General features: G+C 44.0%; 1 protein-coding gene across 6 annotated transcripts in view; it reads right to left on the bottom strand.

Moving 5' to 3' along the window:
* GSG1 (germ cell associated 1) overlaps positions 1-12866 on the bottom strand; it is a 111199-nt gene that overhangs the window by 13225 nt on the left and 85108 nt on the right. For 4 of the 6 annotated variants that reach the window (XM_079993404.1, XM_079993402.1, XM_079993403.1 and 1 more), the window contains one exon: positions 3855-3954. The gene's annotated coding sequence lies outside the window, so the exon portion shown is untranslated. Of the gene's footprint in view, positions 1-3854; positions 3955-4047; positions 4209-11663; positions 12762-12866 lie in introns of those variants that run through there. The other 2 variants (XM_079993406.1, XM_079993405.1) reach the window with 2 other exon arrangements.

The following is a 12866-nucleotide window of genomic DNA, read 5'->3' as shown; positions in this document are numbered from 1 at the left end:
CTCCATTGAGAAAACTTATTTTAGAATCCAAGGCATCTGAAAAACCTCTGAGCATTATCTACCCTTCCTGCTCCCTGATCTTTTCTGAAGCAGCCACGTGTTTTTGCATTCCCACCCCACATTGGTCATTCATTTTTGTACAGGAATTCTGTACACAAACACACACACACACAGAGAGAGAGAGAGAGGGGGGGGGGAGAGAGAGAGACTTTAGAGCCAGCAGAGTCCAACTGGGAACCAGAAGCCAATCAAAATCTATGTGGAGGCAGGAAGGAAACCCCTCTGATTTGAGGGTTGCTACTTATACATTACAGAACAAGAGAACAAAAGAGACCCCTGTTTGCATTAAAATCTGCCTGTGCTAATTTATAAGTATATATGCAGAATTTAGAAATAATTGCTTTAATTTCAATAGTAAACACATCTCACCATTGTGGGAAAGACTGTCACTGGGTGGGATCTGTATGCATAGTCAGGCTTCATTCATGTGCTAGATGCTGGTGGGCCACTTCAAGGCTTCTGCTCCTCTCTCTCCTGCCGGTTTCTTATCTTTTAACCAGATTTAGACTGGACAGACCTTCAAATACAGGGTACCTTCAAGTAAAGGCCTGGCCCCTGAGAGAACCCTTCAAATAGAGGGTGCCCTGGATAAAGTAGGACACATGGCCACTCTAGATTAATTCCGCCACTTGCAGAATGCTTCCCCTCCACTGCAACAGCTTTATAACATACCAAAGCATCATCAACATTATATTTCTTACCCATCCTTCACTCTAAGTTTCTAGAGTGGGTTGCAATAATTATAGCACCTTGGAACGTATGACAGAGACAATTACCTTTCTGAAGGCTTTTCCAGTTGCTGCTTTTTAATGTGCAAGCTGCACTGAATGTCAGGTTCTGGGATTGCCTTGAATTCCGCACATCTTCCAGCTAGGTTTGCAGATGTTAAACTCATCCTGAACCTCTTACACATCTTCCTACTCCCTTTACCCACCCACCCTCCAAAAAAATTTCAGACGCCCCCTCCCTTCAGTCTCCTCAGTGATTATTAAATGCTGTCCATCCAGTCAGCAGCTGTTTTGCGGGAAATGGGCATTTTATAATCCACAATGCAATCACAGCACAGCTGTTCCGGGAGATTACAGAGAGAAAGATTGGTATTGCAGGCTGGGATTAAGCATAAGAGGTGACCTCCATTCACTGCAGGAGGAAATCTTTCAGGGAAAACAGAGCTGGAGTCATTCATGACCAGTGGCGATTAAACTGGCAACAGTTCAGAATGAGTTGGTGGGCCTCAGCTCAGGTGTAAAAGGCCCATGGCACAAAATCTGGGGCAGCCACTGATGCTTCTCCACGACTTCAGCCTTACCAAGAGAGGCAAGGAGTGTGAGTGGTCAGTAAAGATAAAATTATTTTTCATATTGTTATTGTTTCATTTGTGATGCAAATTTATCTACCTCTCTTCAGTCATATGCCTGAATATGCAAATGCTGAAAATGGGGGGGGGGGGGTTAGCCCCCCCATCTGTTGTATGGGGAAAGTCTGCAGGGGGCTTCTGCAAGTAGAGCTGTCCCCATGATCAAGGTAAAACAGGGTCCACGATCACACAGATGTGTTTACTTACATTTCAGCAAAAGTGAGTTGAAACCCCATGCAGACCTTCTCTAGAACTAAGGGAGGTGCACTGTGTGCAAGGACATTGGAGGTGAGGTTTGCACACCTGTCCCCATCCACACTTCTACCATTCATGTGTTCAGGTGTTCTGGATCAGACGCCACTAGGGTGTTCAGGTGCAAGAGAAGACAGGACTCCTGCCCAGAGCTGTGCTGAAGAGCTTGCACAAACCACCCCTGCTGAAATCCCCCTTTCTTCTACACAGGAGCCCTGTCTTCTTTTGCAGATGGCCACCTTAGATCCGTGTCATGTGAATGTGTGTGGGGGGGGGTGTGAGAGAGAATGAACACATTCTGAGGACTGGAAATTTGGCACTGTTGCTACTTTAAACTCTCTGATAGCATTTCATTTTAATTCAAAATTTCCAACATGAGGATTGGAGCGAGAGCACGGGGACCAGAGAGCACACGGCTGCACAAATTGCCAGGTGTGCAATTTAGTTTTTGTCGGATTACACAGGATTAGGAAGTCCTTGAGGTAGGCATCATCCCTTACATAACTATCTAACTGGAGTAGGGACTGTTTTTAAAATTGGTGTACTCAGTGGAGGACTGATTAATTTAGTGTCTCCCTGGGGAATCAGAGCAGCTTATTGGTTTCTGGCACTGCAGCCGTACCACTAGAGTAAGGCTGAGGGATTCACAGAGTCTGAAATTTTACCCTAACCATGAACTAGTTCTCTTGAGGCTACTTTAACTCTAGATAGTATAGACATGGGGGTTGAGTATTCTATTTGCTTTGATGGTTTTCCTGTCTCTTACCCACGTATGCACAGATCCTCCTTGTCCACACTTATCTAACACTTGCCAGCACCCTCAGCAGAATGACCTGAATGTGTAGGCTGTTGCATAAACAAACTCTCAAATGCACAAAGCCTCTACATTTCCAGTGGACCCTGGACCTAGTGCTATGGGAGAACACAGGAAAATGCCTGTTGGATCAGACCAAAAGCCCATCTAGAATAGCGTTCAGTCATCACAGTGGCCAACCAGATGGGGAACTGCACTACATTTTTCTGCACTTTGATTTGAACTCTGCCGAGACTTATAAAACTCATATCTAGGAAAAGGAATACAAAGCAAACAGTGGCAGTTATTTATCCCAACAGCAGGTGGCACTCCTTCCTTATAATTCTTTCTGAGGGGTGGAATCCCATTTGCTCCAGTTTTTGAAAATCTCCTACCACTGGAAGGGTAAAAGACTCTTTCCTCCTTTTAATTCTTGATTTTTAAAAGCAATGTTTAAAAGCATTTGCATTTCTTTTTTCTCTGAATGCATTTTACCTCCTTCTCCTCCCTCTGTGACTATGGAATATTTGTGATACCACCCTAGAATTTTTATATAATCAAACCAATTATCTTGAAAATACCTGCTGCATCATCTCCCTGCTTTTGCTGTGTCCATCCACCTAGAATTGGGCTTTCACAATATACTTGTTTTGAGAGACAAAGCCAAAATCCCTTATTCTTTATTGTGCCCATATCTCGCTGCTCCCAATTCTCTTCCTAGTTTCATCTTCTGCCACTTTCCACTATCTAAGGTGATCCCTTGACATATTAGCATGATGATTTCGAATATGAAAACAATGCGCCATTCATCCCTTTTCCATAGATAAGCATACCTACAAGGGATATATCTTATTTTGGAGGGTGGGAGGGAGGACAGGCAGGCAACTGCTGTACTAACATTTGGTATCCAAGCATATATATTTAAGGTCATGGTTAAGTTAGGCTCAGCATCCCTTATGCATGATGATCCAAACATTTGATTCCTACAAATGCTGGTAGGATCTTCCTGTACTCACTATCAAATGAGGTGGATAAATATTTGCCCTGGGTGTAGTCAACTATATGAGGGAAAGTAATGATGAAATAAAGTTCAGCATTTCAGCACTGTCTCTTTGCACTGTTCACATTACCGTGATGCTACATATGCCTATTCAGGTGAAGTCTCAGTGGGTGATACTTAATGACACCGAGTCAATGTTAGTCATAAGAACATAAGGAGAGCCATGCAGGATCAGGCCAAGAGCCCATCTGTTCCAGGATCCCATTCTCACAATGGCCAAACAGATGCCCCATGGCAAGCCCACAGGCAGGACCCAAGTGGTCTCCCCCGGTAGAGATGAGATGTGCTGAATCGGCAGCCCTGCCCTCCCAGTTCAAAGGGCAACACCCCACCTGTGACTCTCAAAGATGGCCCAGCTCTTCATAGCTCCTCACGGGGGGCACAGGAGGTTTCTTCCAGTGGTGCTTCAATGATGAGTCCTTGGTAGCAGCCCTGGAAAGAGATGGGGGACTTCATCACAAACAGGAACACCAAGACAGGACAAGGCACAGAGAAATGCAGAGAGAGAGAGAGAATCAGCCATACCCAGGCAGCTTATCCGATGAGGCGCTGGTTACATCCAACCCTACAGCTTCTCTTTTTTGCCCACTTGAGTTAAAAAAATTCCCAGGAGATGGTCCTTTTCACTCCTTGGCTTCTGCAAAGGAAGTATCCTTCCCAGGGCAATAACACTGAGACTGCTAGACCTCTCAAAGCTGGAGACAGACTCAAATGACAGTGTTTTTTTGTTTTGTCTTTTTGCTTGAGCCCTAAGTAATTCCACTCAGATTGTAACCTTTATTTAGCTCTTTAACCCTTCCTTAGCAGCAGTATACGTGGGATGCGCATTTTTAGCTGGTAACTACATTTGATGGGGAGACGTGATTGGCTTTCACAAATCCCCTACTATGAAAGGCATCAAACCCCTCCGGAGATTTTAAAAATAGGAAATGACTTAATACTGGGTATTAGAAAGCTCCGGAATCAGAGCTTATTATCCAAAGAGGAGTGTTTGTCACAATTCCTCCTCCCCAAGCCTTGCAGCATGGCCGCCATTCATTGCAATGGCAACAGATGCGCAAAAGATGCTTAGCTTTGGGTTCTGCCACAAAGATCCAAAGTCTTGTGGGTCCCCTAGCAGCTGTGTCTTGTCTACTCTTAGTAAAGTAGACTCCAGAGTTCATTCAAATGAATGAGAAAGAACAACAGCGAGCATGAGAGAGATATTTTTGTAAAAGAAAAGAAAAAGCCAGAGAGAGAGAGAGAGAATATCATGGAGTTGCTGTGTGTGTGCTCAAAATATGCCAGTTACATAAATATGAAGATCAGATGGAGCCACAATAGGAATTTTTGGTCCTGCATCATGTGAAATTGTAAGCTTGGAAGTGAAATGTGAGCACCCGTTATCCATTTCTCTCTCTCTCTGTTTTAACAAAGCCTCAAATTTCTGAGGGTCCTGACCAAATGTCTCATTTCCCTCATGGGTTGATTATTTCCAGATTTGTTTATTCATTCTGAATTATGTCACAGAAGCAGCAGGATTTCCACTTTTGCACAAGGTGCTGTGTCCTAATCTAGAAGCGCTCCTCAAAGAAACTCCTGCCAACCTCAGTTATGTCACTTGAATGGATGTTTAGCCCAGGGATAAGGAACTTGGTCTTATCTTGGTAATCCTTACAACAACACCGTAAAGCAAGTTAGTTTTACTGATCAATACTAATTGATAAGGTAAAAGGAAAAGGACCTCGGATGGTTAAGTCCAGTGAAAGGCGACTATGGGGAGCGGCACTCATCTTGCTTTAGGCCGAGGGAGTTGGCGTTCGTCCACAGACAGCTTTCTGGGTCATGTGGCCAGCATGACTAAACTGCTTCTGGGGCAAAGGGGCACCGTGACAGACTAATCAATATGAGCATCCTCACACAGCAGGTGGTGAGTGGACTGAGGCTGAGGGGAGATTTGAACCAGGGATTTCTCAAGCTCATGCTATTAAGCCTTAATTGCCAATTATGCAGTCTCTTTCTGGAGAACACTGGGAACATTGGAAAGATGTTCTCTGTCCAGCCCAAAGGGGACTTTGATTTCTTCAGTGGAAAGGCGGGGGGGGGGAGGGGAATTACATAAGTTTACAATAAGTACCTAGAGACATTCTTCTCTCACTGGATAGTACACAAGCCACTACTATGTTAACAGGGGGGAAATATACATATCTGGAAAATGCTTTCTTTTTTTAGTAAAAGAGATGGGGGGGGGCAAGCAGGGAGATATGGTCACTCAATGAAGCATTAAAAAAAAGAGTTTGGTGCTGATTGTCCGTATTGTCTACACTGATTTGCAGTGGGTCTTTAGGGTTTCAGTTGGGGGAGGGTCTCTCCCACCTCTTCCTGGAGATGCCAGGGATAAAATCTGGAACTTTCTTCATGCGAATCAGATGCTCTGCCACTAACCTATGACCTGTTTCCCTGAAGACAACACAATGTGTCAGGATTTAAGGAATTGGGAGATGGCAGTGGTTACTTAGCTGTGAGGGATAAACACTCTAACCAGCTCAAGGGCAACCCTAATATATAAACTGGGCAAACTGTTAAGCTAGATACATATCTATCACAGAAGAAGAAGTTTCTAGGACAGACAGACATACAGTTGGGTACCTATATGGGGAATTGTCTGAAATAATTGTTGCAGAGTTGTAAAAACAAGTCAAGCAATTGTGTGGGGGTCATTGGTATTCAGACAGTTGTTTTCCTATGTGTGGAAAACAGGAATGCCCAGCCCATAATTTAATCACATTGTGCCAGTGGGTGTGGTAGTGGTTGCTATAGCAACAGTTTGTACTGTGTAATTCCTCTTCCTCTGGCTTTGGGCAATGGGGAGTGTCTGGCTGGGGCTGGATATTACTCGTGAGGTCTGTTTCCCTCAAACAAAACCGTTTTCCCGCACAGAGATCATTTCTAGGAAGGGAACAATGCACTTATTTCACCAGCATTACATGTGAGTTGCAGATGATGAAGTCCTCATCCTGACTTGGCCAGTCCATGGCACTTTCACTCAGCCAGCCTCCAATCCCTGGCAGAGGTGCTGTGGGGACATCAAAGGAGGGAAAACTCAAGAGCCTTGTGCCAGGACAAAAGGTCCCAAGGAATCCTGGAAAATATGATTTTCCTAAGGATGCCCTTGGGAAATGGCATCTTCCAAGGGGTTTTGGCCCCATGCCAGAGTGGGGAGGGAGTTAGCTCTCCCTGCAGTTGTAGTTCTGCAGCTGCTGGTCTAGCCAGTCAGGTTAGAGAGCAGGTTAGGGACCAGGGGCCATGTGAGTGAAAGGGAGAGGATTTGGGGCATTACAGGGGGATGAACCAAGCTTTGGCCTGCAAATCAGGCACCCTGCTTCCCAGTTCGGTGGGAAGTAGCTCGGCTTATTTCTCCAGCAAAGCTGATGTGAGCTACAGGGGCTTCCTCATCGCTATCCACATATTCAAGGCTCTTCTTTTGCAGAAAGGCGACGCCTGAACTCTTGAGCATGCGCAAGCTGCTGGAGGTGGCATCAAAAATATGCTTGTTTCCCATGGAAATCATGTGCATGAATCACAGGGTATGAATCACACTTGGGTTTACATGCTTCCGCTCTGTGCAAGCAAGGATTGGAGCAGCCAAGCCAACTCTTTGGACCAAGCCCTCTTCCTGAACCTTTGACAGCAATATGAGCTGGTCAAAGTACTGTGTCCCTAGCTTCACCTATGGCATTCAACTTCTCATGAAAGGCACAAGAGCAGAGCAGGGCATTTTCTTCTATTATCAGTTGGCAAACTTACCCAAAACACCCTCTGATTCTCCCCACATGGGAGGGATAGCTTTGGGACTTTGGGGATTATGATTGACTGGGTGGTGCAAAGCTCTGACTGGCCGGAGAACAGGAGATTGACAGAAAGATCTGCAGAGCTCCTCTGACTTCAAAGAGAAGTATAAAAATGTGTGGGGCATAGGAAAGTGTGAGATCTTGAGATTTCAAGGTTTGTTAAAATTAATAATAATAATAATAATAATAATAATAATAATAATAATAATAATAATTGCTTGATATTTTCATTGGGAAGGCAGTACCTCAGTAGCCCTAGTGGACTGCTTGCCACCCTATTCCTGACAAGCATTTTTTAAAAATCAGATTATCTGGGTTTGATTTGTGGTGGTTTGTCCAAAGCAGAGAAGATCAAAAGAACAAAAAAGCAGAGTGACATCGGGTTGTCCAAGAAAAGGCAGCTTCCAACAAATTAAAAGCACAGTAAAACATAAAACATTAAAAACTTCTCTATAAAGGGCTGCCTTCCGGAGACAAGAGCTAGCAACCTGATGGACAGCATGGAGTAAAACTGTACCACTGTTCCGCATCAGTCCAAACCCAAAGCAGGGGGCAGCTCTGAGATGAATATTTCCTGTGGCCTGACAGGGGATAGGGCAGAGAATGGAGGACGAATCTTAAGGTGAGGATCTCTGCTGCCCCCTACAATGCTGCTAAGAAATGCATCCCAATAAAAATTGCTTTCTGGAGAAAAGAGTAAGATTAAGCAATTGGACCCTGCCGTTGGTGACCGGGGCTTGTTTTTGTCAGCCAGCGATGGTATGAAGAAAAGAGGAAGGGAGGAGCACCTCTGAATGAACATGCAGAAATCTGAGGAGCAGGAGGGTGCGGTTGACAAACAGAAACATTACACAGAATTGAGATGCTGTGCATGTAGCTACTGTGCTCAAAAGAAACCAGAAAGTCATGTTGAAATGTCACAGCCATCTGCATCAAGAATTTGCTTGCAAGTTGCTGCTTTAATGAGGCTGCTCCTAGCTTGGGGATGAACAAGAGGAATGAGATGTCCAGCAATGCCATAAGAATGTTACAGTTGTGACAAGGAATAAAGATATTGCTAAGTCACAGCAAACTTTGACACATCATGATGCAATATAAATATAAAAGGAAGGGAATGTACACACTAAGACTGGCCTTGTTCCATGTGAGTTTCATAGAAGGAAGGTTCATTTGGGTTGAGCAAATATTTGAAATATTTCCCCCTCCTTTCTCAAAACCAGGATGTCTATAAAAAGCACAGCTTAGAAATGTGAGATGCTATTCCATTCAAATAAGGTGTTAATTAGAGGTGTATTGTTCCAATCTCATCAGTGATCTCATACAATCTCATTAGCACAGGGTCTGAATTGAGGGACGAATCTGTGGTATATTCAATCATTTACATGGACCTCCAATTTAATATTCCAGAGGCTTCTTGGCCAAACAGAATGAAACCTTTGTTTTTACTCAAGTAGTAGGTATTTTCTTTTGCAATGGAATAAGGTTTTTGAGCATTAATAAAACAATGTGGCAAGCTGTTTTAAGTTTGCACAGAAGCCTCGTCCATTTTGAGCAGTACACAAAATCAAATCACTCTGAGTGCTAAAACATGAAGCAATAAAATGGACATAATTCTGTGTTAAAGTTTAAAAACAAAGCTTGATCTTCTACTCAATTCCTACGTCAGGCAGTAAGATTCTGCATTTATAGCATGCACCTATGGGCAGTGACAGTATGTGAAGTCTGGGAATATTCACAAACATTCTAGCTTCTGAGGGGAATGAAGCTCACTATAGCAACTCTCTAAATTGAAAGGACAATTGACCAGAAAAAAAACTTCATACAGACTTAGGGACAACAGGAGCAAAGTATGATAAACTCAGGAAATATGAATAGGCTTGTTATTACCTTTCATTCCCCCAAGGAAACAAAAAATCTCACTCAGGAAAGTGGGGGTGGGGAGAAGAGGAAATGATGGAGCTCTATATAGTGAGGGATAGGGAGGAAATCTGATTCAGTTCACATTTAAAGGCAAACCTTTCTAATTCACAATATCCAAAACAATATGCAAACAGAAACACAACCATTCTTTGAAACCCACGCTTCTCCGCATTCTGAGGTACTGTTCTCCAGCCAAGTAAAAAATGCACTTACTAGTGTAAAGTATGCATAAAATGCATATATCTGCAACAATAACACAAAAATGCATCGCATTACGGGAAAATACTTTGTGAAATTGTGTGCATTAGGCAAAATTGCATACAGCATGTGCACATTAGGAAGAATGGGCACAAAAATGCTGGTGAATTTTCATGATGGTTTTTTTCTTTTTAAAAAAACCAGGAAGAGCTGTGGAAATGTGGAGAAGCAAACTTCAGAAGGTAAAAACTAGAAATGCAGAGAAACTGGGATTGACTTATCCCTAGCTCCTCCAACACTACAAAAAGAAATGGGAGGGATAAAAAAGCACGGGACAGGCACTATGACTATCCTCTAGTCTAGTCAATGCACCCTTTTATCAAAGGTGCGGCTGTCCTTCTTCTGAAACGAAGTTACATCTTGAAACATGCAATTCACTCATGTTTACTAAAAACACGCCCACAACACAAAAAACAGACAAAGCCTCCTTTCTTTTCTTCCTTTCCTCTCCCAGATGTGGGAACTCTTTTAAGTGAGGCCAAGGAATGTAGGTCCTTGGAAGGGTCTGTTTCAAGAGAGAGACCCCCGCCACACACAAAGAGAGACAGGCGGCCAGAGATTATTTCAGAGTTTCCCTTTGGAAGATCTTCCTCTGCCTCTTTGCTTTGGCCCTGAAGGCCACCTCAGGCTTTGCATATCACAACCACTGAGAGAAGCAGCGGTGCGTAAGTTTTCTTTGCTGCCTTTCCTGTGTCAGGTGTGAAACAGAGAATCCAACAGCAGCGGCCAGCCTCCCTGCCTCAGGTGGCGCAATGTCATGATTTATTAATTGGTTATTTCTATACCGCTTAATATATTAAAATATATCTCTAAGCGGTGTAGAAGAAACTGAAGCAACAGACAACTTAAACAAAGCATTACAAAAATACACAGTCATATTAAAAAAATGTTACTTTACACACACATATATAGATATAGATATATAGATATATACACATTCATTTTTCTTCTGAGGCATCCAGGTTCTCACCCAGGGTCAAAACAAACTCTCAGCTCACCCACAAAAGTCTCACAATGAGAAGGGTTTGTGGAAACAGTGGACGCCACCCTAGTCTCTCACTCTACTTGCTTTTCATGGGCAGACCCAGGGCTTTTTTTTCAGCCAGAACTCACCGGAAATGAGTTCTGGCACCTCTTTGGTGCATTCCGGCACCTCTGAAGCATCGCAGTGCCATTCCCTGACACAGCACTCAGGGCTGTGCGGTGGAGGAGGCGGACAGCACAGTGGTTGGAGCAGCGCGGCAGACGTTGGCGGCACAAGGTGGTGGGGCTCAACTTTGGTTCCAGCACCCCTTTTTCTAGAAGAAAAGCCCTGGGCAGGCCCAAGGTAGCTCCTCTGGCTGCCCTCAGCTGTGTCCCATTCAGCTGCACCTTCCACACTCAGTTCCAAGTACAGCCAGTTTGCTGAGTTTCCCAGGGGGTCCGGAGGATGGGGGAAAGACCCTTTTCACTCACAGTTCTATCCTCTCCTCTTCCAGCTACTTCCCAACCCCCATCTTTCTATAGCACTCATTTTCTCCACTGTAGCAGCACATTCAATTTAAACAAAACAGTCCAATTTGGCATACTCTGGGCTTTCAAATTTCAGTGGTGCCCCCTGCCTCTCCCACCTACAATGACATTTTAAGTCATTGTTGTGGTGCTCTCTTGGGTCAGTGCACAGTGCAGGCGAACCAGTTGTGCTGCCCTAAAGCCACCTTTGTAAGAGTGCCAACACATCTCGCTTCAGAAGAAAGTGAGCCAACCTTGCTGGAATCCTAAGGAAAATCCTGACTCAAAGGGTGTTATTGCATTGGTAGGTAATCCTCTGTTGGTGCCAAGGAAGGGTTGCCCACCAAAACAAATATGAGCTTCAGAGGAGTGAGTTTCCTTGGGACCACAACAAAAAAATGTTAATTCCTCCCTTCCTGCTCCTGCAGTCCTAATCATTTCCTGCCTTTCAGCAGGTGGATGCTCTTGGCATTTGCAAACAAACAAACAAAACACCCTATAATAAAATTGTAGAATTGGAAGGGACCACGAGAGTCATCTTGTCCAACGCGTGGCATGAACCCACAATCTCAGGCTTAAGAATCTCATGCTCTACTGACTGAGCTATCCTGCAGAGAAAGACACTTTCACGGTCATGCCTACTTTGGCCCTGAGTTACTCAGGGAGTCGATCACCATTCATTTGCAGTCACTGAGCACAGTCTTCAGTTTCTCGCCTGTAAAATGGGAACAAAAATTGCAACCTTTCTCGAGAAGATTTTGATACAGCAAACACAATAAGGACTGCAAAGCATCATGTAAAGTTTTAACAAGTGTTATATAAATTATTAGTAATAGCAGCCAGTGTTTTGGCACCTTATGTACACAATGCGGCTCGCTTTTCATACACTGCAAGTTACCCTGGAGGGTAATTGCAGCAGGCTATTTCCTCTCCGGCAATGGCTCAAATATGTTGCTGCTGCTGAATGACTTACATTTGTATCTAGAGAAAATGATTTCATTTTTATCCTGATTCTAGCCAGCTATTTGGTCATGTTTGGAAAGGGGGAGAAAAGGCTTTGAAGCTTCAGGGCTCACACCAAGAAAGCTTTTCTGTCTGCTGGAGAATGGCTTCCGTGGCTCCAAATGAGGGTGTGGGCTTTTGAGAAAATGGGTCTCTCAGGACTTCCATCTTCAGCCATGAAAGGAGGAGGATTACGGGGCTCTTGTTTTCGAAAGGAGGTTGGTTTCCAATGATTCCTGATAGCTGGCAGTGATAAAAATAATAATAAATCATCTTGCCTGTTTTGCTGAACGTTACCAGTTGCTTCAAAGAGCTGCTTTCTGCTGTTTTATCGATTTGATTGCTGTTGTATGGTTCTTATTGTTGTGAGTTTTACTACTTCGTTGTAAACTGCCTTGGAAGTTTTACTGACGGGCAACATGAAAATGTCTTAAACATCTGTGTGTACACAAACATATACACAAACTGTGTTTATTGTGAAGCAGAAGCGGGATGATGTGTCCTTGACAGCTACAGGCCCAGCTATCTCAGACTGGAGATGAAATCTTGCAGGGACAGGTGGCATTTCAGAGACTGGATCAGAAAGAGGGGGGAAAGGGGAGAAATGAAAGGTGGCATGTAAGAACATCGAGGACTGCCTTGCTGGCAAAGGCCAAGGCACATCTAGTTCAGAATTCTTGCTTCCACCAGCAGCTGTCCAGGAAAAAAGAAGAGCATGCAGACAACAGCCATCTCTGGATCCACTTCTTCACCCAGTGTTATGTACTGAGTCGAATAGGATCCAAACTGCAGCAGTCTGATTGGTCCTAGAACAATAGGATCCAAAAGGCAGCAGTCTGATTG

Source organism: Podarcis cretensis (genome assembly GCF_951804945.1).
Source record: "Podarcis cretensis genome assembly, chromosome: 10".
Taxonomy (NCBI): domain Eukaryota; kingdom Metazoa; phylum Chordata; class Lepidosauria; order Squamata; family Lacertidae; genus Podarcis; species Podarcis cretensis.
The sequence above is the reverse complement of the archived record's forward strand: the minus strand, read 5'-3'. Positions and strand labels throughout refer to the sequence as shown.